Below are 20,275 nucleotides of genomic sequence, written 5' to 3' on the forward strand. Positions count from 1 at the left end.
TGGTCCTCTATTTCAACATTTGTCCGACACTACAAATTAAACTTCTGCAGTTCAGCAGAAGCAGCATTTGGCAGAAAAGTTTTACAACATGTGGTCCTAGAAGAGAGGGATGCCCCACCCAGTCATAAATTTACTGCTATAGGAGATCCCAAGATGGCCTCCGACTCAGAGGGAGAACGACCATTGGTACTTACCGTGAGGGGTCATTGAGTACAGGAGGACATCTTGCCCACTACGTTGCATCGCTCATACTAGGGTCTATACTATATCTATTCCATTTTCTTCTGCTGCTTTACAGTTCTTTACAGTTCCTTATGTTATGCTTTTTGCATATTAACTGACTGTTATTACTGTTTCTTTATTGTGAGTAAGGTTGATATTTTAGAAACTGCTTATCAGAGTATCCCAACAGAGGAGATATGGGTGCTCCAGGGTCAAGGAAGAGGAAGAAGAATTATTCTATTTCCTGCCTCCCTGACAAGATGGTGGAAAGCACCCAAGATGTCCTCCTGTACTCAGAGGAGAATGACCCCTTACGATAAGTACCAATGGTCGTTCTTTGGAATTGAAACAGCAAAAGGCTGTGTTTCAATGGCAGAGGTTACATCTCTCATTCATTTTGTAGCATCTGCATTTAAACTCCACAGATGTAGCCTGTATTGGTTCCTTGAAGCAAAACCAACAATGTATTGTAGCATCCTATGGTTTACTGGATCATAGTAGGCTTGAACTACAGTGCACTTTCTTCAAACTCCAATAGGGAGGAACACAAACTAGGAAATTGGTGATTCATTTTGTTTCGTGGTTTGTTTGAGCTCCCAGATTAGTGATTTGCTTCATTTCATGGTGCTTTTTTTAATTTTTCAAACAATTTGTGGTTCATTTGGTTTGGGAAGGTGTGGAGAGCTGGAATGTGCAGGTGTTCAGCAACGTGCCAGGTTTAATGCATCACCTGGAATCACTGTTATAGCACTGGACACTTTGCTGGGGGGCACTCTATCACTTGGGGAAAAAACTCTGATAACCACTGAGTTTTTTCCAAGTGATAGAGCATCTCCCCAGCAACATGCCTGGCACTTAAGGAGGATTCCCTGCCCATAACAACACAGACGAGCCACCCAAAAAACAAGCTACTTCGTTTTGTGAGTCACGCATAGCCCGAGAACCTGAACTGATTTGGAATGATCCACAAATCAGCTATTTTAGGCACAAATAATGATTCGTGCCCATCCCTAGTCTGCAGTTAAAATGATATTGGAGATATTGTAGTAGATAACAGTGGTCTGAACAAAGCAGTGGGCTGACAGCATAAGGCAGTGTTATGCACTTAAAAACAAATCTGAACTATGCACTCCCCAAAATACAATGGTTCAAGATATAATTCAGTCTGCTCTGAAGTTTCGGGGAGGGAGGAGTAAAGTAAACTTCTTGGTCTTTAATGAAATGATTTCTTGATCTTTATTGAGATGATGCTTGCATATATATCAGATTTGCTGTATAAACTTTTGGTTTGTGTTCAGATGCTTTGGAAATTTTTAGCGCGTCTTAAAATTTGACACGAATGGTCCCTTTTTTTTGGTAATAAGAAACTTGCTGTTCAGTTTGAACAAGAAAAATTTTACAAGAAAAGTGTTAGCAAGGTAGCCTTGCTATACTTTTATAGAAGCAAATGGCAGTATTTATGCTAAATTTAAACCCTTGTTCAATTCAGACTGTTGCTGTTCTATTACTGAGTGGCATATGGCATGCAAAACTACTGTCAGTCTTGGCCACAGCCTTAAAGCAAGAGGCATGTCAGTCTCTGCCTTTATTTAGGGAATTTATGCACTGTCTGTTCAGAGCTTTACACAATGCAGCTTTAGCAGCATTGCTATAAAGCTAGAATTGTGTTTTATTTTCTTATGAACTTTGTGTTTGTGTGTCAGGGTGGAGAGAGAGAGAGATTACCCACAATCTTGTTTTCATTGGTTAATATAATCCATGTGAGTTCTCCCTTGTTGATCTAGGCAAGACCTTAACATAGAAGTTATTTTGCTATAATAGACTAACATGGCTACCCTTCTTGAAGGACATCTGTCTCTTCACTAATGGAAAGTATTGGAAAGCCTCAGGCTTATTTTGTTTTGATCTGGAATTGATTCATAGTGTTACAGAAGAAGGAAGTTTTGCTTACACTCCTTGCACTGTACTTTCGACTTAAACTTGTGCTAAGCTTATCGAAGCTGCTAAAGTAGATGATAGGTTATGTACACAGAAGTGGGAAGCTGCATGCCTTCTAACCTTTACCATGTACTCTCAGATGCATGCAGCTCTTCCAGTATAACTGTAAGATACATTTCTTTGAATTCTGTTATGCTTGTTTAGTGTCAAATGTCCATTTTTTCTTCCGTGAAACCACTTTTTAATAAGTAATTTAGAGTTAATGGGGTGCTTTTTTGATAATATTTGTTAGTGTTGCTTGGGTCTGAAAAATAGCATTTATAAACTAACAGACTGAAACGTTTTAAGGAAAATTTTCTTAACATTGGTAATAATTCTAGCTCAAGCTGTTTCGTATGAGTAATTTCCCCCCCTCTAATACAATCCTTGCTGGTCCATGCTGCCTTGACCGATTTGGGTTCACCACCACTTGATCCAAGACTGAAATAGCTGAGAAGAACTGTGAGAAGAGAAGGCTTGGAAAGAACTGGCAGCCTTCTAAAAGGAAGCTGTGTTTAGAAGTAAGATTAGTAGTAGAGTAGCTGGCTTCTCAGATGTGTGGTCTAACAGCTGTATTGCTTCAGAATAGGCAACTTGTCTGGAACAAGCAATTCTTTATTACTAATGGTGTATACCAAGGGTGGCCAAACTTGCTTAATATAAGACCGTGTAGAATAAATATCAGATTTTTGAAAGCCACAAGACATGAATGGCAGATGTTGGAAGGAAGGAAGGAAGGCAAATAGATGGGGATGGGAGGAGGGAGAGGTGGGAAGAAAGCAACTTTAAATTCATTCTTCAAGCCGCTGGCTTGGCTTGGAAAAGTGATTTAAAGAGACAAATACCTTCTCCAAGCTGGACAACGGGGCAGTAGGGGCTTTGAGAGCCACACAGTAAGTGTGAAAGAGCCACAGGTGGCTCCCAAGCCACAGTTTAGCCACCCCTGGTGTATACTTTCTGTACACTGTATATGAAGGAAAAAGTGAACTGTGGAGGTCAATCTGGAAGTGACAATTGAAAACTATAATGTGGCTGTTAATCTGGAAGTGTTTAGTGTTTTCAAAGAATTCAGGTTTTCACGGCTGGTAACATCATTAGGGTTTGTAGAATCTTTCGGGATCAAGTGCCGTGTTCTACTGGAGAAAGTTTTCCTTCCAGACGTTTCGTTCTCAGCTGCGGAGAACATCCTCAGTGGCGTTGCAGCCGGAGCAGGCGCTCAGACCTTCTTGGCTGTTGTGCATTGAGTGCATTGTGCAATGCACAGCAGCCAAGAAGGTCTGAGCGCCTGCTCCGGCTGCAACGCCACTGAGGATGTTCTCCGCAGCTGAGAACGAAACGTCTGGAAGGAAAACTTTCTCCAGTAGAACACGGCACTTGATCCCGAAAGATTCTACAAACCCTAATGTTTAGTGCTTCATTGTCAGTACACAATCTGGGAAGCATGTCCTGCTATACTTCCTTCCAAGTATGTTTGCATTGAACTGACAGGCTGCCGTGAATTTAAGTGGAACAATTCCTAGTTTGGAATACTTTCAAAGTCTTGGAAATACACATTAATATTATTGGTGAAAAACTGGGAACTTCTTTACTTGCTTATGTTTGGGTTGGGTTGGATTCTTAGAGATTGTGCTTGACCTACTTGTCCTGTGACAAATTATCTAATTTTCACTCAGTTGGACTGCTGGACTGCTCAGCTCTGGACTTATTAGCTTACACAGTTACAGAATCTCTGGTTGGGTCTGTTTAAGACAAATGCTGGGATCAATCTCTGATCTTTTGCCTGGAAAACAGAACTTTTTCAAGTTAATAATTTTATTTAAAATAAAAGCTTAACTCTTCTTATTAAGCAAGAACTTGGTAAGTACAAATAGGTGCTAACTCATTCTCCAATACTGAAAACAACACATGCAATAAAAATAAGGTCTTCTAACATCTCTCATTAAGGCAAATCAGCTGTTTGGCAGAACACAAATAGTGTATTCTGGAAGCCCTCTTGCAGATGGTTATCAAGCTGGACAATGGGCCAGATGTGATCACAACAGATGTGATCATCTGTAACTAGAAGCTAGCAACAGTTTGGGAACAACTTTAGAGTCCAATGGTACCTTTAAGACCAATAAAGTTTTATTCAGGTTGTGAGTTTTTGTGTGCCAAGCACACTTCATTGGACAATAGTGCAAAATAGTGAAAATGTTTTTTACAGATTAAAAGAATAACAAGCTTGGTTTTTGGAGAAGGTGATAGGAGCAGAAATAAATCTAACTCTAACATGTGATTATCCTCTAAATAAAACAACTGGTCCCCAAAGGGATTATGAAGATAAGCAACAGATAGACTGGAATATATCTTGAAAACTCTCATTACATTCTCAAAGCAAGGCTATAAGGCTAAACTTGGCACTTGAACTCAATTAAAGAGCAATAAATCTATTTATTCAGCCATGCTAATGAACTGTCAGATTAAGAGGTCATCCTTTACTTTTCCTGAACATTCCACAAGTTATGAAGCTGCATAAGAATACACAGATTAACATGCATACCTATGATTATTTCCAGTGACATTCTTCCTTCCCATGCTTCCCTGGGTCTGCCTAACTGTTCTGAGTTCAGCTAGTCTCAGACATAGGCTCCACTGTCATCCCTCTTGAATTGAACTATAGTTTTGAAAATGGCAGTGGGAATATTTTGTTTTTACTAGCTTTCAGAGCAGGGGTGGGGAACCTCTGTCCTCAGTTTTTTTGGGGGGGAGGGTACTGTCAAAATAAAGCATTTTAACCTTCTGCAAAAATGTTCTGCAACAGCTATCTATGACACTGGCAAGTAAAGCTTCTGGGACCTGATTACGTGGTAATTTGAGGCTAATTATTGTGTAAGCTCACTGATTTCAATAACTTAGTCACACCTTTCCATTTAGGAAAGGGTCACATGTGCAGCAGCAAGATCACCTGTATATGTTAGGTGTGAAGAGAGGTCAGAATCTAGTATTATGTTTGCTTTCTGTTGTGCAGCAGAAGGCACAGAGGGGAAGGGAAATTAAAACCTTGAGTTCATGCAGGAAGAGGAAGAACATCCATCCTCCCTCAGTTTGCTGAGAGGATGTTAATCAGAAGCAAGCCTTAGTTAATAGAGCTTACTCATATGTAAATATTCACAAGAATGTTTTTTCAAAGCTTTTTCAGAGGTTAGTGCTATTGATCATCAAGAACTGCCCTTATAGCAGGGGTACATTTTTGACCAATTTAAGACTGTGTGCAAGGTATGAGTGGCTGATAACAAAGAATAGAAGCAGTTATGATCCGAGTCCCCTGGGACTAAGATTGGAGAATAATTTCATGTTTATAAAGAAGAGTGGAAAGATATTGTGATTGGAATTTTGTGCTTGCAGCTTATTATGGTATACTAAGAAAATTTAGGAGCAGAGTCACTTTAAATCTTTATCTCTATGGTAATAAATGAGACACTAGAAATAATGACATATAGTATACTTTAATGGGTGTGTTTTCCATGGTTTGATTTCTTTGTATGCCTTAAGTTTGGGAATGGCTGTGACTCAGTGGAACGATATCTGCCTGGATGCTGAAGATTACAACTTCAAACCCCAGCATTTCCCGGTAAAGGGTTCAGGTTGTAGATTATGTGAAAGACCTCTACCTGACACCCTGGAAAGCTGCTGCCAGTCTGAGTAGGTAATACTAACCATGATTGATCAGTGGCCTGACTCTAACAAGGCAAGTTCATGTGTTCTGCAAGCAAAAATGTGACTATATTCAGTATGCTGCATTCTTTACTTCCTTAGTGTACGTATCTTGTGTTTTGCTGTCCAAGAGGCAGAAAAAATTACAATTAAAAATACTAAGCAGATTTTGTAATGAAGAAAAATATGGTTGTATACAGTCATAATACAGCTAGCAGCATATTTGAATATTGAGCTAAGTTTCATAATGGAATATTACATTTCAGTAGTGTGCAGTACTATTCAATAGTGTGTAGTACACTTTACAGCATATTAATTATGGACTTGGTTTCACTCAGTCACTTGATGCTTGAATTATGTTGTATATATCTACAGCAATACACAAGAGTTACCTAATGCTGTACAAGTATTGAATAAAAGCTTCCATATGACGTGTTCCTAGTGACTAAAACCATTTTAAAAAGATATTTCACACTTTCCAGAAAAGAAAATGGGTTGGTGCTTATGGTAAATCTCTGTTGACAGAAGGGACTTCATTGAATTCTTTCTGCTGCAGCCCAGAATGATCTGTAATACTGCCCTTGGAGGTGGTCAGTAAGTGAACCCCCTTCCATTAGCAGAATTGGATTCAAGACCATGGTGTTTCCCATCAATGCTCTGCTTTTTCTTTAGGAAAAATGGGGGTGGGGGAACGAATCTTCTAAGGAAGGAAGGAACAGAGAGCAGCATGGCAGGCAAGGATTTGAAATATTGGCTGACTGCATTCTTTGAACAGGATGTTGCTGTTCATCTTTTTGCCCAGGATTTGAATACTCTGACCGCATAAAAACTAGAACCTCAGACACTAAGTAAGACCTGGCTCTTTTGCCTGATTGTGGGATATGTTGTAGTTGACATGAAAATGGATTTTTTTATCCTTCCTCCCCACTACGTGGGAAACCCTCCGTCAGTCTGACTGCCTGTTGCTGACCTTAGTTCACCCTATGAGCTATGCAGTTAGCAAGCAGGCCCTCAATCATTTATTGTGTGGCACAGAGGCCTTGTGAGCCCTGGATAGTCACGTATGCCAAACACTGGCAGACTTTATTTCCAGCCTAAGGGGCCCAGCAAAATTCCACTCCAAACAAATTCCTTAAGTTGACTTAAGTGGGGAGGGGGGGGGACTACAACAACAAGCTTTCGTCATATGTCTGTCCAGATAAATGCCGTTGAGACTTCTTTTGTACAGACATTTAAGGAGAAAATTCTCTCCCCCTCTCCTTTAAAAATTGTACACTGCTAGGTCTTTTAACTAATTCCATTATCTGGGAAGAGGTTTGTAGCTATTATGATGATGCACCTCCATTTGAAAAGTGCACATAACTAGATAAAAGGCATTTAACCGTATTTGAATCCACTATGTAAACTAATCTTGTGCAGTGAAAGTAGTATTGGATAATAGCTTTTCATGCTGACAGGGGAATGACTTGCAGTGGAACTTTAGATAGATGGATGTTGAATTTAATGGATGTCATTACACTGGATGTTCTCACTTACACACTGACTGGTGGGTGATTCTTCTCATTGGGATGTGGAGACAAGGCAGTTCTCCAGTTTTCTGTCAGCCCTCCTGCTCTCTTCTTGTCTTGGGATATGAACGCTGGACTTGTAGGTAGCTTTGCTGTTTTATTCTCTGTACTCCCTTCCTCCTTCTCCTGTCCCTGGAAAGTGGATGTTTAAAACAAAGCTGTGATTCATTATCAAGCTACTTCATTGGGATGTTCCCCATGTTGAAGTATTGAGATACACTTCTATAGAGATAACTTGTCATCAGTGTTCCCTCTAAGCTGAGTTAGTGTGAGCTAACTCATAGTTTTTTAGACTCCAGCTCACACATTTTTGTCTTAGCTCAGGGAAAATGGCCCCAGAGCAAACAAATTTATGCAGTAGCTCACAACTTTAATGCCAATAGCTCACAAAGTTGAATTTTTGCTCACATGACCCCGCAGCTTAGAGGGAGTATTGCTTGTCACTGAAGAAAGTTTTTCATTGCATGATAAAGACCTCCTGCACATTCTCCATCAGTTGAAGTGCTGGGGAAGGGATCCCTTTTCAGCAGTAAGAAGAATGAAAGATTGGCAGAGTCCTTGAGGGGAACCACAAGTTGAAAGGCATTCCATTCAGCTTTGGGTTTAACAGTCTATGGAAGTAGGCTTCAGAAGTGAAAAGCGAAATTGGAATATCAACTCATTTGCTCTATGGCCACTGATTCCATTAGCTGCAAACAGCAGGGTCCCTCTGTGTTAGCAGAAATTTATCATGAGATCCAAGCCAATAGTCTTTTTAGTTGACAAGAAGAAATCCAGAACCTAGTGAAGCCATCCACCTTCATGGAAGACAGAAGTTCTGACTGTCTCAGATTCACCGCCAGAGAAATGGCATCATCTGTAGGGGTCAAAAGCTGTTTTACAGTTGTGCTGGTTCAAAAGCAAATCCCAAAACAAACCAGTCTACATAATACCCTTCATTAGGGCAAACTAAAATGGCAAAAACCAGTGTGCAAGCTTTCAAGTTCTCCAGAACCCTTCCACAGCGGAGAAAAGAGATGTTTCAGGCCCTGGTTTTAAAAGGCTTTTGCTGCCAGCATCCCTGTGATCAGTGCAGATGAGCAAGTAGATATAGATTTGTGCCTTTGGCATCAGGTTGCGCTCCTGCTCCTCTAAGCCATTGTTTCCCTTCCTGTGGGTCAAGGCCCAAAAGTGAGTAGTGAAGCTTCTGAAAACAGGTCACAGGCTAGCTCACCCTGTTGGCTGCCCCTGCTCTGTCCACTGTTGTTGTTTGTGTTTTGGAAACCTGACCGTGGAAACAGTATCTTTCATGTCATACATTAGTTGGTATTTTTTCTTCACTGCATATCCTGATGATTACTACAGCGAGTTTCTTAGAATCTGAGAGGGGGAATAGCAGGCTTAATGGAGAAGGAAACGGTGGTCAAAGGCTGGAATTTAACATGCATTTGCAAAGGCTGTGTATGTTGGAATGCCCCTTGTTTGGGATTCATAGTGGGGGAGGTGTGTCCTTTGTGTTGTGGGTTTCTCAAAAGCAACTGGTTAGCTACTGTAGAAAATGGAAAGTTGAACTAGATGGGTGCCAAGGTCATCATATCAAGTAAATTTGTTTGGGTCACCATACCAAAAAAGGTTGGGGACCACTGATCTAAGCAAGGTGGGGGAAATGTCTGTCCATTAGAATTACAAAAAAAAAGGAAAACAGCTGGCCTTTACACCCACTCTGTTTCTCGCTATCATTCTCTGTGGAGACTGAAAAAACAAGTTGTGTTTCTAAATATTTGAGTTGGCCACTAGAGTCAAAGAAAATTTGTCAAAGTCTGCTGAGCTTTATAATTGTGAGGAAATTGAACAAACTATATACCTTAGTGTACACTACACTAAGGCACACATGAGTTTGGAGTAGTGGGCAAAATTTATATACAGGAACCAATTACAAAAATATAATATTATGAACATACCCTTGATCATTCTCAAGTTTTATAACTTGCATAGCCAACATGACATACACAGACTGTTTTCTGAAATTGCTTTTTATGTTGCTTAACTGTTCATGGGCATCTATTCCATATTGTTTGCAGAAGAAATACCTTGCATTTTTGGACATACGGTTAAATCCAACTTCTAACGTAGCACAGTATTTAAAAAAGGGCTCATAACAAACACCTTAATCAAAGAGTTAAGATTTACAAGACTCAAGCACAGTAAACCCTGAATAAGCTACAATATGGAAAGAATATTTGCATGTATCCTGGACTATTTTCACTTCCTCTTTCTGACTGCCTGTCTAACTGTTGAATATTTAGGGGTAGCTGGTAGCTTTAAAAATTGTCATTTTTTCCTAGGAGAATGGATTAAAAAGGAAAGCTTTTTTCACAGTTTGGATATGTGCAGAACAGCTGAGCTCCCTCATGTTGCTTTATAATCATATCAAAACACCCTCTACTTTCCTTTAGCTCCATATATGCACTCTAGTTAGTATGAGAATAATCCTACGTTAGTCATTCTCAAATTGTGTAATTTAAATTCTGACTGATTTTCATGCTGGGAAGATTTTACAGGAAACGCCTTCCCCATTTAGGGGCTTCATTCTGTGGTAATGCTGTGACATGGTGCAACTGTTTCTAGCATCGGGAAGTTCCTAAACTGATGTCAGAGTTTCAGTAGATTCTGATCAAGTGACCCTGTGCTAAGTTCACTGTTTTCATCTTTCATTGCAGACCTGTTTTATGGTTTCTTGCAGCCCTTCTGTAATGATTGCTTATTTCCTTTTCCACTCTAGTGTAGAAGAAGAAAATACTAGTTCAAGCAGTCATTGCTCTGTACACCAGCTTCCCCAAAGACCAAAAAGTAACCTTGTAACTGGCCAGCTCCCTCTAAATATTGTTACCTGTGAGTCCTGCTTGCAAGCCAAATTCACAGTTGCAAGCCAAGATGAGTAAAAAATGACACTGCAAAAACCTTATCCTCTGCCAGATTTGGGAAGCGGCATCCAGAGGCAGACCCAGAAGAAATGCCAGCAAAGAGAAGACTGAATGAATTAAGTGTAAGCAAGGACAAACTGGAAGTACAAAAGAAGCTACACAGATTCTTATTTGTAGTACTGTAAACACAGTGAAATATTTCTTCTGCATCCTCTGTTTGCAGGAAAACTACTCTTTGACTTCTCTCCCACATTTGTAATCTGCTCTTCTCCTGAGGACCTCAAGACTGTTTTTACATTATCCCATTTTGTCCTTGCAACAAACCTGTGATGCAAGTAAAGCTGATTCTACTTAGAATTATTTCCCCCCTGTTTTATTAGTATATCACAAAGGGGAAAATCCATCCCTGCGTTATACAAAGCCTGTACCTACACTCAGAATGCTGTTATGAAGTTTTCAGCAAATTCAGAAGACGACGACATTGGATTTATATTCCGCCCTCCGCTCAAGAGTCTCAGAGCGGCTCACAATCTCCTTTATCTCCCTCCTCCACAACAGACACCCCGTGAGGTGGGTTCAGGAGGTTGGATTCAGGCCTGTAGCTAGGATTTTAAAAACCAGGGGGGCATTTAATTTTTTGAAGGGGCACTTAGCAGCTCCCCTCCCCTGTGGTCTTGCCTCTCATCCCTGCCACCACCACTTGAGGGGGATCTTCACTGCTGGCACTTCCCTCCACTGGGGGCTGCTTTGGAGAAATCTACCACTGCTCCTTCTCTGCCCCCCCCCCCCCGGCTGCCCTTGGCCTTCTGGCTGGCTGCTAGGCTCCTAACTCCCCCCTGAGTGATCAGACCAGAAGGCCTGAGTGATCAGAGATTTACAAAAGAAGAAGAAGAAGATATTGGATTTATATCCCGCCCTCCACTCCGAAGAGTCTCAGAGCGGCTCACAATCTCCTTTACCTTCCTCCCCCACAACAAACACCCTGTGAGGTGGGTGGGGCTGGAGAGGGCTCTCACAGCAGCTGCCCTTTCAAGGACAACCTCTGCCAGAGCTATGGCTGACCCAAGGCCATTCCAGCAGGTGCAAGTGGAGGAGTGGGGAATCAAACCTGGTTCTCCCAGATAAGAGTCCACACACTTAACCACTACACCAAACTGGCTCTCTTTACTTCTGAGGAAGTGTGTGCTGGCACCAGGCTGCAAGTGCCCCCTGGCGTGGTGTTGCATTGCACTGCACTGCCTGCTCGGAGGCGAATGGGTGGAGGGCCATGGCGCTGGCTGGCAGGGTGGTGCTGAGTGCTGGAGAGGGCTGTTTTGGGCTGGGCTGGGCTGGGGCGGGGAGTAGAGAACACTCACACCTGGAGGCTGGGATGGGGGGAGTAGGGCAGCCTGGGGGCCCTGGCAGCAGCATCACAGGTGCATTCTGTGGTAGGCAGGCACCTCCACAGGAAGTGGAGTGCTGGCCTCCTGCACTTGTGCACTTTAGTTAAAGTGGAACTGCTGACCTCTAGCATGATTTAAAGGGCCCACTGATCAGCTGTTTGGCAGGGTCTTTAAATCATGCTTGGAGGCAAGCAGCTGCCACTGCTGCCCCTCCCATGTGATTTTAATCACAGGGAAGGCTGGAAGTGAAAGTAACTAGGTGGGGGCCCTGCCTTAAAGTCGAGGGCAGGGTCCCCACAGACCCTCCATAGCTATGGGTCTGGTTGGGTTAGAAAGTGCTTGTTTGCCTGTATATTACCAATGTATGCTTAAAGTTAGCCAGCTAAGTCATGTGCTTTATCTCCAACAGGCTTCCACACATGAAGTTTCCTTCCTATAATTTTATTGTACATTCAGCCAAAGAAACATATTCTCAGCTCTCTGCTAAGCTTATGTAGGCCCTTCACTCAGAATTAATAATCTTAATACATAACTTGCATGTTCTGTCCCTAATGTTTTGGGGCAGTTTTCACGGAAGGGTCAAGATTCCTGATACTGGATCTGACACTCCAATATACAACACTGGTTTTCACTGCCTTGCGTACTCTGTGGTGGAGTGACACCCTTGGTCTAGGTTCTCAGAAGACAATTTGAGATGCAGCTTACTCATTACTGAAAGCTTTGCCAATCTATTCTCTGGTTTTCAAGAGTTCAGCAGAAATCACTCCTGTGACAACAAGGTTTCTTTATAAGAACAACAGCTAAAATGTATAGCTTAATTAAAAAAAATAGTAAATCCATTACTGGAAAGTCCTGAATAACTGCTCATTTCTGCTTAAAATTCCTACTCCCCAATTAATGTCCAAATTCTTACATTTGTTATTAGGTTTATTCTAACCTCTTGACAGTTGTGCCTGTCTTATAACAAAATAAGAACACAATGTATAACAGTTAAAATAAACAACAAGTCTGCAGAATGAAACTCACTAAGTAGGAGAGAACTGCTTGTACCTGAAGATACTACCTCTAATACAGTACATACTGTAGAGGTCAACTTGTTTCCTGTCAAAATTCTTATTAAAAATGGTGGAGCAAAGTGGTAGTTTATCTTCTTTGATTTTTATTCTCCCTACAAGCAGGCTTAGGGTGGGCTAGAGTAACAAAATTTAGTCAGATAAAATCATAATCCTATTAAAATAACAAAACAGCAATCGGAGTGGGTTTACCTCAACAGTGATGCTCAGTTTGGGCTGATCAGAAGTCAGCATTATCAGTAAAGGTCTAACTAGTAAAGGTCTAACTAGGATGGGGTGCAGTTGGTGGGGTGCAGCAACTAGGATGGGGTGCAGTTGCTATACTAACTGAAGCTGGTAAAAAGTGCTTCTGGCTTTAAGAGTGCAATCCTGACTCTTTAAGGGGATTATGATCCCCTCCAGGATGGGAATACTTGCTACTTTCCCTGGCAATGAACCACCCACTATAAACATCTTTGTTTTGTTCGAATTGCCTTCCAACGTATTTTCCTTCATCCATTGCTGATTTCAGGCAGACTTTCAGGGAAGTGCCTTCTTTGCTTTGCTGTGATGAAAAGGAGAGCAGACCAATTTGGTGAATAAGTCCGAGCTGTTAACAAGTGACCTGAGTTGCCCACAGGATGATATAAAATGCTTTGGATCAACATTGATGAGAAAGGTAGGGTTTAATTAAGAAGTAAATAAAACTGTGGAATATTTTTACATTCTCCTAAATATATATGTATGGTGTGATCTTTGAACAAGATTTTCATTATGTTATTTGTTATTGTTGGTGGAAACTTGGAATTTTGTGGACTGCCTGTGTATACCTATTTGTATTGGAATGTATTTATGGGTGAGTGCCTGTGAGCATGCTTTTGTGACTTTTGAGCTGTTTGCTTGTTCAGCTCTACAAGTTGAGTGATTTATCACAGAACACTGCAAGTGGCTGAAATTGCATAGAAATACAACATAGAGACTTTGATTGGATTAAACTTCTATTATATATCATTTTTGACATTGTATAAGAGTTTTTAAGGTGTTATTTCCAGCTCAGCATTTTCCTTTTGTGTCAGTTGAACAGTAGCAAGCAGTCAGGCTTGGTTGAGTCATGCAAGTTGTGTGGTAGCAAATTGCACAGTGGTTGCTGCTGGGCTTAGCTCAATGAGTCTTCCCCTTAGGGCAGCGGTCCCCAACCTTTTTGGCACCAGGGACCACTTTTGTGGAAGATAATTTTTCCACGGACCGGGAGGGCGGGGGGGATGATACAATTGTGCACTTTGGTGTGGTGGTTAATTGTTTGGACTATCTGGGAGGACTGGGTTTGATTCCCCATTCCTCCACTTGCAGCTGATGGGATGGCCTTGGGTCAGCCATAGCTCTTGCAGAGGTTGTCCTTGAAAAGGTAGCTTCTGGGGAGAGCTCTATCAGTCCCATCCACCTCACAGGGTGTCTATTGTGGGAGAGGAAGGGAAAGGAGATTGTGAGCCGCTCTGAGACTCTGAAATTTGGAGTGGAGGGCAGGATATAAATCCAATGTCATTTTGTTATTATTACTACATTGTAATATATAATGAAATAATTATAAAATACAACTCACGGCCCGGTTGCTAACAGGCCACAGACTGGTCCCGGTTCACAGCCCGGGGGTTGGGGACTCTTGCCTTAGGGTATTTGTTTCTTAAAGCTGCAGGTGCTTCTATTATTCAGGGGGTATTATTGTTGTTATCATTTTTATTTTATATTTCAGATTTTTCTGTAAACCTGGAGTGTTTTAAGATTTGTAGAAAGGTCTGTTTTGTCAGATCGTGTCTTCAGTCTCTGGATTTAAGTATCTACAGAATTGGCTATGTTGAAAATTATATATATTTCATATGGGGTAATGCTAGTTAGTGGTCATTACGGTAAAAGACTAACCCTAACCTAACTTTTCATAATTTCTTTATTACATTTAAAAGTTCCATTTATCTGAGTGTTGGAGGCAGTATAAAAAGCGTCTGGTTAAGAAATGAATTCATCTGCCATCACAGAACTGTATAAAGTTAACAAACAAAATAATGACAACAACTTTACTCATCCATTTTTATGTCATACAAGAAAACAGGCTGATGTGAAATAAGTAAACTTTTGTATTTCTACTGAAGATGCCCAAGAAACACCACAGATCATAGCTGAAAATACTAGGTGCTGCAGTGAAATTTCTAAGCAATGTGACGATCTGGCAGCCAGTATTTGTCAAGCCCTGCTGACACTTAAATGGAATTGGGCTGGGTAAATCAGTAGAGAATGTATGTGTGTGGGTTGGCCCTGCTCATGATAATCATTTTGATCAAGTAACAGCCACTGTCCTTAATTTTTAATTACTGGACAACTGTCTTGAAGGTTTAGGCCATAAATCTGTGGCATGTTCTGTATCAAAAGATAAAAGAAACCCCTTGCCAATTCTGGGATTCATGATTGTGATGAAAAACTGAATACCAATATGATTCTAAAGAAAAGGTTCTTATCACAAGATAGTGGTTAGATGCATGAAATGCCTAACTCTTCTTTAAAATAAAATTATTTGATATAAAGCTTGTTTTGAGTTTTAAATTTAAAGACTATTTGCTACAGCATGAGTGACAAATGAAGCTACTATAAAATTTTATAAAATACTGCAAGACTATTCTGGGACCATTTGGGTAGCTGCAAGATTGCTTTTATATGAACAGGACTGGTGAGCAGGAGTCCTAACATTCATGGTGATGCTTTACAGGTATAGCTCTCAACTATATAGTTACAGATTTGCATGAAGGCTGTAATCCAAGAGAAATACACAAAGCCTTAATCTTCATGCAGTGAGTATTTTAAATGCTTCTTCTGTTTTCCTTCTTGGGCTGAATGTAGGGAAGTGAATATAAGAAAATGTATTTATTTATTTTAGTATATTTCTATTCCGCCCATTCCCCGTAGAGCTCAAGGTGGCATACAATATATGATAAAACAATAAAATACAATAAAAACGTTCTATAAATAGACAAGTCAACAGTTCTCAGATTACCATGTCACCTCATATTGCCCAGCCTAGCCGTCTCACATCATATCTCACAGAGATGGCAGTTTTTATTCCATTTCCTAGCACAGATGACAGTGCTGGCTGGGGAGGCCAACCTGATCAAGAATAGACGCCCACAGGTTTAGCTAAAAGCCTGGTGGAACAGCTCCATTTTACAGGCCCTACAGAAGCCTAATAAGCCAGGTAGGGCCCGGATCTCAATAGGGAGCTGATTCCACCAGGTTGGGGCCAGGACTGAAAAAGCCCTGGCCTTAGTTGAGGCGAGGCGGGCAACTCTTGGGCCGGGGATGGCCAACAGATGTTGGGAGGCCGAACGTAACGACCTCCTGGGCATATATGAAAGGAGACGGTCCCGCAGGTATGTTGGTCCCAGGCCGCGTAAGGCTTTAAACATTAGAACTATAAAATCTTGAAGTGGATCCGGTACTCAGTGTGCAGTCAGCAGGCGAGCCGCCGCATTCTGCACCTGCTGCAGTTTCTGGATCAGTCTCAAGGGTAAGCCAGCGTAGAGCGAATTACAGTAGTCTAGTCTGGAAATGACCATTGCATGGATCACTGTAGCCAGGTCTTCGGGGGATAGATATGGTGCTATCTGCTTGATCTGCCGAAGATAACAAAAGGCAGACCAGGCAACCATCGTGATCTGGGCCTCCATGGAAAGGGAGGCATCCAAGGTCACTCCCAAGCTCCTCACCTGTTGGGCTGGCACCATTCAAAGCTGGGAGCTTGATGCCCATACCCATCCCACCCCGACTCAGGTACAGGACCTCCGTCTTAGCTGGATTCAGTTTCAGCCGGCTCTGTTGTAACCACCCAGCCACGGCTTCCAATGCCTCAGACAACTGGTCAGGGATGGCGATTGACTGGCCACTCATCAACAGATGGAGCTGGGTGTCATCAGCGTACTAATCTGGGCAAGAGGGCGCATATTGATGTTAAATAATATTGGCGAGAGAATGGCTCCCTGCGGCACTCCACATATAAGTGGATGCCACAAGGAAGTCTGCTCGCCAAGCACCACCCTTTGTCCCTGTCCCCAGAGAAAGGAGGAAAACCATTGTAAGGTCACCCCCCAAACTCCGGCGACGGCGAGGCGGTGGGTCATAAGATTGTAATCGGCCGTGTCAAATGCTGCTGACAGATTGAGAAGTATCAGCAGAGCTGACCACCTTGATCCAGGTACCGTCTTAGGTAATCTGTGAGAGTGACTAGGACAGTCTCCGTCCCATGGCCCGGGCAAAAGCCGGACTGGAATGGGTCCAAGGCGGATGTCTCATCCAGGAAAACCTGTAACTGCTCCACCACCGCTTTCTCAACTACCTTACCCAGAAACGGTAGATTTGAAACTGGGCGGTAGTTGGCCAAGACCCCAGGGTCTAATGATGGTTTTTTCAAAAGCGGACAAACCACTGCCGCCTCCAGTTTCTCTGGGAAGGTCCCTGTTGAAAGGGACGTTGACAATATCACCCAGAGATTCCCTGATACCATCCCGGCTGGCTTTCACCAGCCAGGATGGACAGGGATCCAGGGGGCAAGTGGTAGACTTCACTGCAGCCAGGATCCTGTCCACATCCTCTGGTAAGAGCCTGCTGAAACAGTCCAATATAGGACCAGAAGACAACCAAGTGGCTTCCAGCTCATGCACTGTATCAATTGTGGCAGGTAAGTTCTGGCAGAGAGTCAGGATTTTATCTGCAAAATATGTCACAAAAGCCTCAGAGCCAATATTCAATTCTCTGCCATTATGATTGCCTGATGGCAAGACTGTTAATGACCGAATATAGAGAAAAAGTTAGGAAAGCCAAAGCTCAATATGAACTTAGGCTGGCCAAAGATGCTAAAAACAACAAAAAAGGGTTCTTTTCTTATGTTCAAAAAGAGCAAGGACACAGTAGGCCCATTGTGAGGGCAAGAAAGTGAAATTGTAACAGGTAATGAAGAGAGGACGGAACTGCTCAGTTTGTACTTTTCCTCAGTCTTCTCTTCTGAGGGAAACGGTGCTTAACATGGCAAAAACAGAACATATAAGGAGGGTATGAAGTTCCAACCTAGGATCAGCATAGGGGTAGTACATAATCACCTAGTTTCTTTAAATGAAACTAAGTCTTCAGGGCCAGAAGAATTGCATCCAAGAGTTCTAAAAGAGCTTGCGGATGTAATTTCTGAGCCTCTGGGTATTATTGTTGAGAATTCTTGGAGAACAGGAGAGGTGCCGGAAGATTGGAGGCGGGTGAATGTTGTCCCCATCTTCAAGAAGGGGAAAATAGAGGATCCGGGTAACTACTATGCTTGACTTCTATATCTGGAAAAGTTTTAGAACAAATTATGAAACAGTCGGTCCTGGAACATTTAGAAAGAATGGATGTGATTACTAAGAGCCAGCATGGTTTTCTCAAGAACAAATCATGTCAGACTAACCTGATCTCTTTTTTTGAGAAAGTGACTATCTTGCTGGATCAGGGAAATGCTGTAGACATTGTTTATCTTGATTTCAGTAAGGCTTTTGCTAAAGTTCCACATACTATCCTTGTTGACAAGTTGGTAAAATGTGGTTTGGATCCTGTTACCATTAGGTGGATCTGTCACTGGTTGACAGATTGCACCCAAAGAGTGCTTGTGAATGGTTTCTCATCCTCTTGGAGAGGAGTGACAAGTGGAGTGCCTCAGGGATCTGTCTTGGGACCTGTTTTGTTCAACATATTTATCAATGATTTGGATGAAGGAATAGAGGGAATGCTTATTAAATTTGTAGATGATATGAAATTGGGAGGGGTTGCAAACACACAAGACAGAAACAGGTTACAGGATGACCTTGACAGGCTGGAAAACTGGGCTAAAATCAATAAAATGAATTTTAACAGAGATAAATGTAAAGTCCTGCATTTAGGTAGGAAAAATCCAATGCATGGTTATAGAATGGGGGAGACTTGTCTTAGCAGTAATATGTGCGAAAAGGATCTAGGGGTCTTAGTGGATAATACGCTGAACATGAGTCAACAGTGTGATGCGGTGGCTAAAAAGGCAAATGCAATTTTGGGCTGTATCAACAGAAGTATAGTGTCCAGATCACGTGATGTGATGGTATCGCTTTACTCTGCTCTGGTAAGACCTCACCTGGAGTATTGTGTTCAGTTTTGGGCACCACATTTTAAGAAGGATATAGACAAGCTGGAACGGGTGACCAGAGTTTCTGGCTCAACATTAGGAAGAACTTCCTGACCTAGAGCGATTCCTCAATGGAACAGGCTTCCTCGGGAGGTGGTGGGTTCTCCTTCCTTGGAGGTTTTTAAACAGAGGCTAGATGGCCATCTGGCAGCAATGAAGATCCTGTGAATTTAGGGGGAAGTGTTTGTGAGTTTCCTGCATTGTGTAGGGGGTTGGACTAGATGACCCTATAGGTCCCTTCCAATTCTGTGATTCTACTCTAAAATGTTGGACTGGGTGCGACTTCGCAGACTCTATGGAGGCCTCACAGAACTCTTTCTTAGCGGACTTCATAGCCCCTTCAGAGACCTTCATAAACGTTCTATAAGAGGTTCTTGACTCTTCGTCAAGAGCACGTTGCCACACTCTCTCTAGCCATCTAAGTTGCTGTTTTATCCTCAGCAGCTCCATGGTATACCAAGTATGTACCATTTCAGTATGCCAACTGGAATTATAACATAGTATACTTTGTGCCATTTTTAAAACTTTGATCCATATACTAGGGTGGTCGATCTAAGCAATTTTTCCTCTCTTGAAAAAGAGTTCTCTTTCAACTCGCCCCCCCGGGGCTTTGCTGTGGATCATGGGACCTCCATGTACAAAAGTCATTGGGGGTGGGGTAGTAATGAGGGGGATTGGTTAAAATGGAGTAGAAAAATTGACCGGCTCTGTGTGTGGCTCTGACCTGACCATGATTCTACTTGATTTTGCTGTTAATGATCAGGGCTGTTAATTAAAAAAGTACATATTCTCTGTTATAGTCAAACTATATAGCTCTAATGCAAAAGCTATAATTGGTCCAAGCCACATAGTTTAATATACATCTGTCATCTAGTATTAATTTTTAAAATGAAATTGTTTTAAAATTAAATTCACAGACTTCATTGATCATTGTTGCAATACCATTTCTTAGCTAGGCTTAAATCAGTTACAAAGGTCATTGTCATTGTAGAGAAATAAATTCTGTAAAACAAGCTAGAAATAAATTCTGTAAAATAAGTTTGCTCCCCCCCCCCCTCCTTTAGATACAAAAAAGTTTTGTGATGTGGCCATATGGTCCATTAGTCCAGCACCATGCTAGGTAGGTCTAAGTCCATTGATTTCAGCAGTTGTAAACATGTCAAGTTCTGTTCAGTGTTTAGTTTTACTGTTTGTCAAAGAAAGAGGAGCCACAATTTTTTACGATGTTTTATTCCATCTGTAAAATGTTTGCTCTGTT

The 20,275-nt window shown here is 41.8% G+C and overlaps 1 protein-coding gene across 2 annotated transcripts in view; it reads left to right on the forward strand.

The window, feature by feature from the left end:
* SLC16A1 (solute carrier family 16 member 1) overlaps positions 1 to 20,275 on the forward strand; it is an 86,376-nt gene that overhangs the window by 14,171 nt on the left and 51,930 nt on the right. Inside the window, exon 2 of one of the 2 annotated variants that reach the window (XM_060231215.1) lies at positions 13,330 to 13,476. The exons of the other annotated variant lie outside the window; for it this stretch is intronic. The gene's annotated coding sequence lies outside the window, so the exon portion shown is untranslated. The remainder of the gene's footprint in view (positions 1 to 13,329; positions 13,477 to 20,275) is intronic. 2 annotated transcript variants of the gene reach the window in all.

This window comes from Heteronotia binoei, chromosome 2, assembly GCF_032191835.1.
Source record: "Heteronotia binoei isolate CCM8104 ecotype False Entrance Well chromosome 2, APGP_CSIRO_Hbin_v1, whole genome shotgun sequence".
Taxonomy (NCBI): Eukaryota; Metazoa; Chordata; class Lepidosauria; order Squamata; family Gekkonidae; genus Heteronotia; species Heteronotia binoei.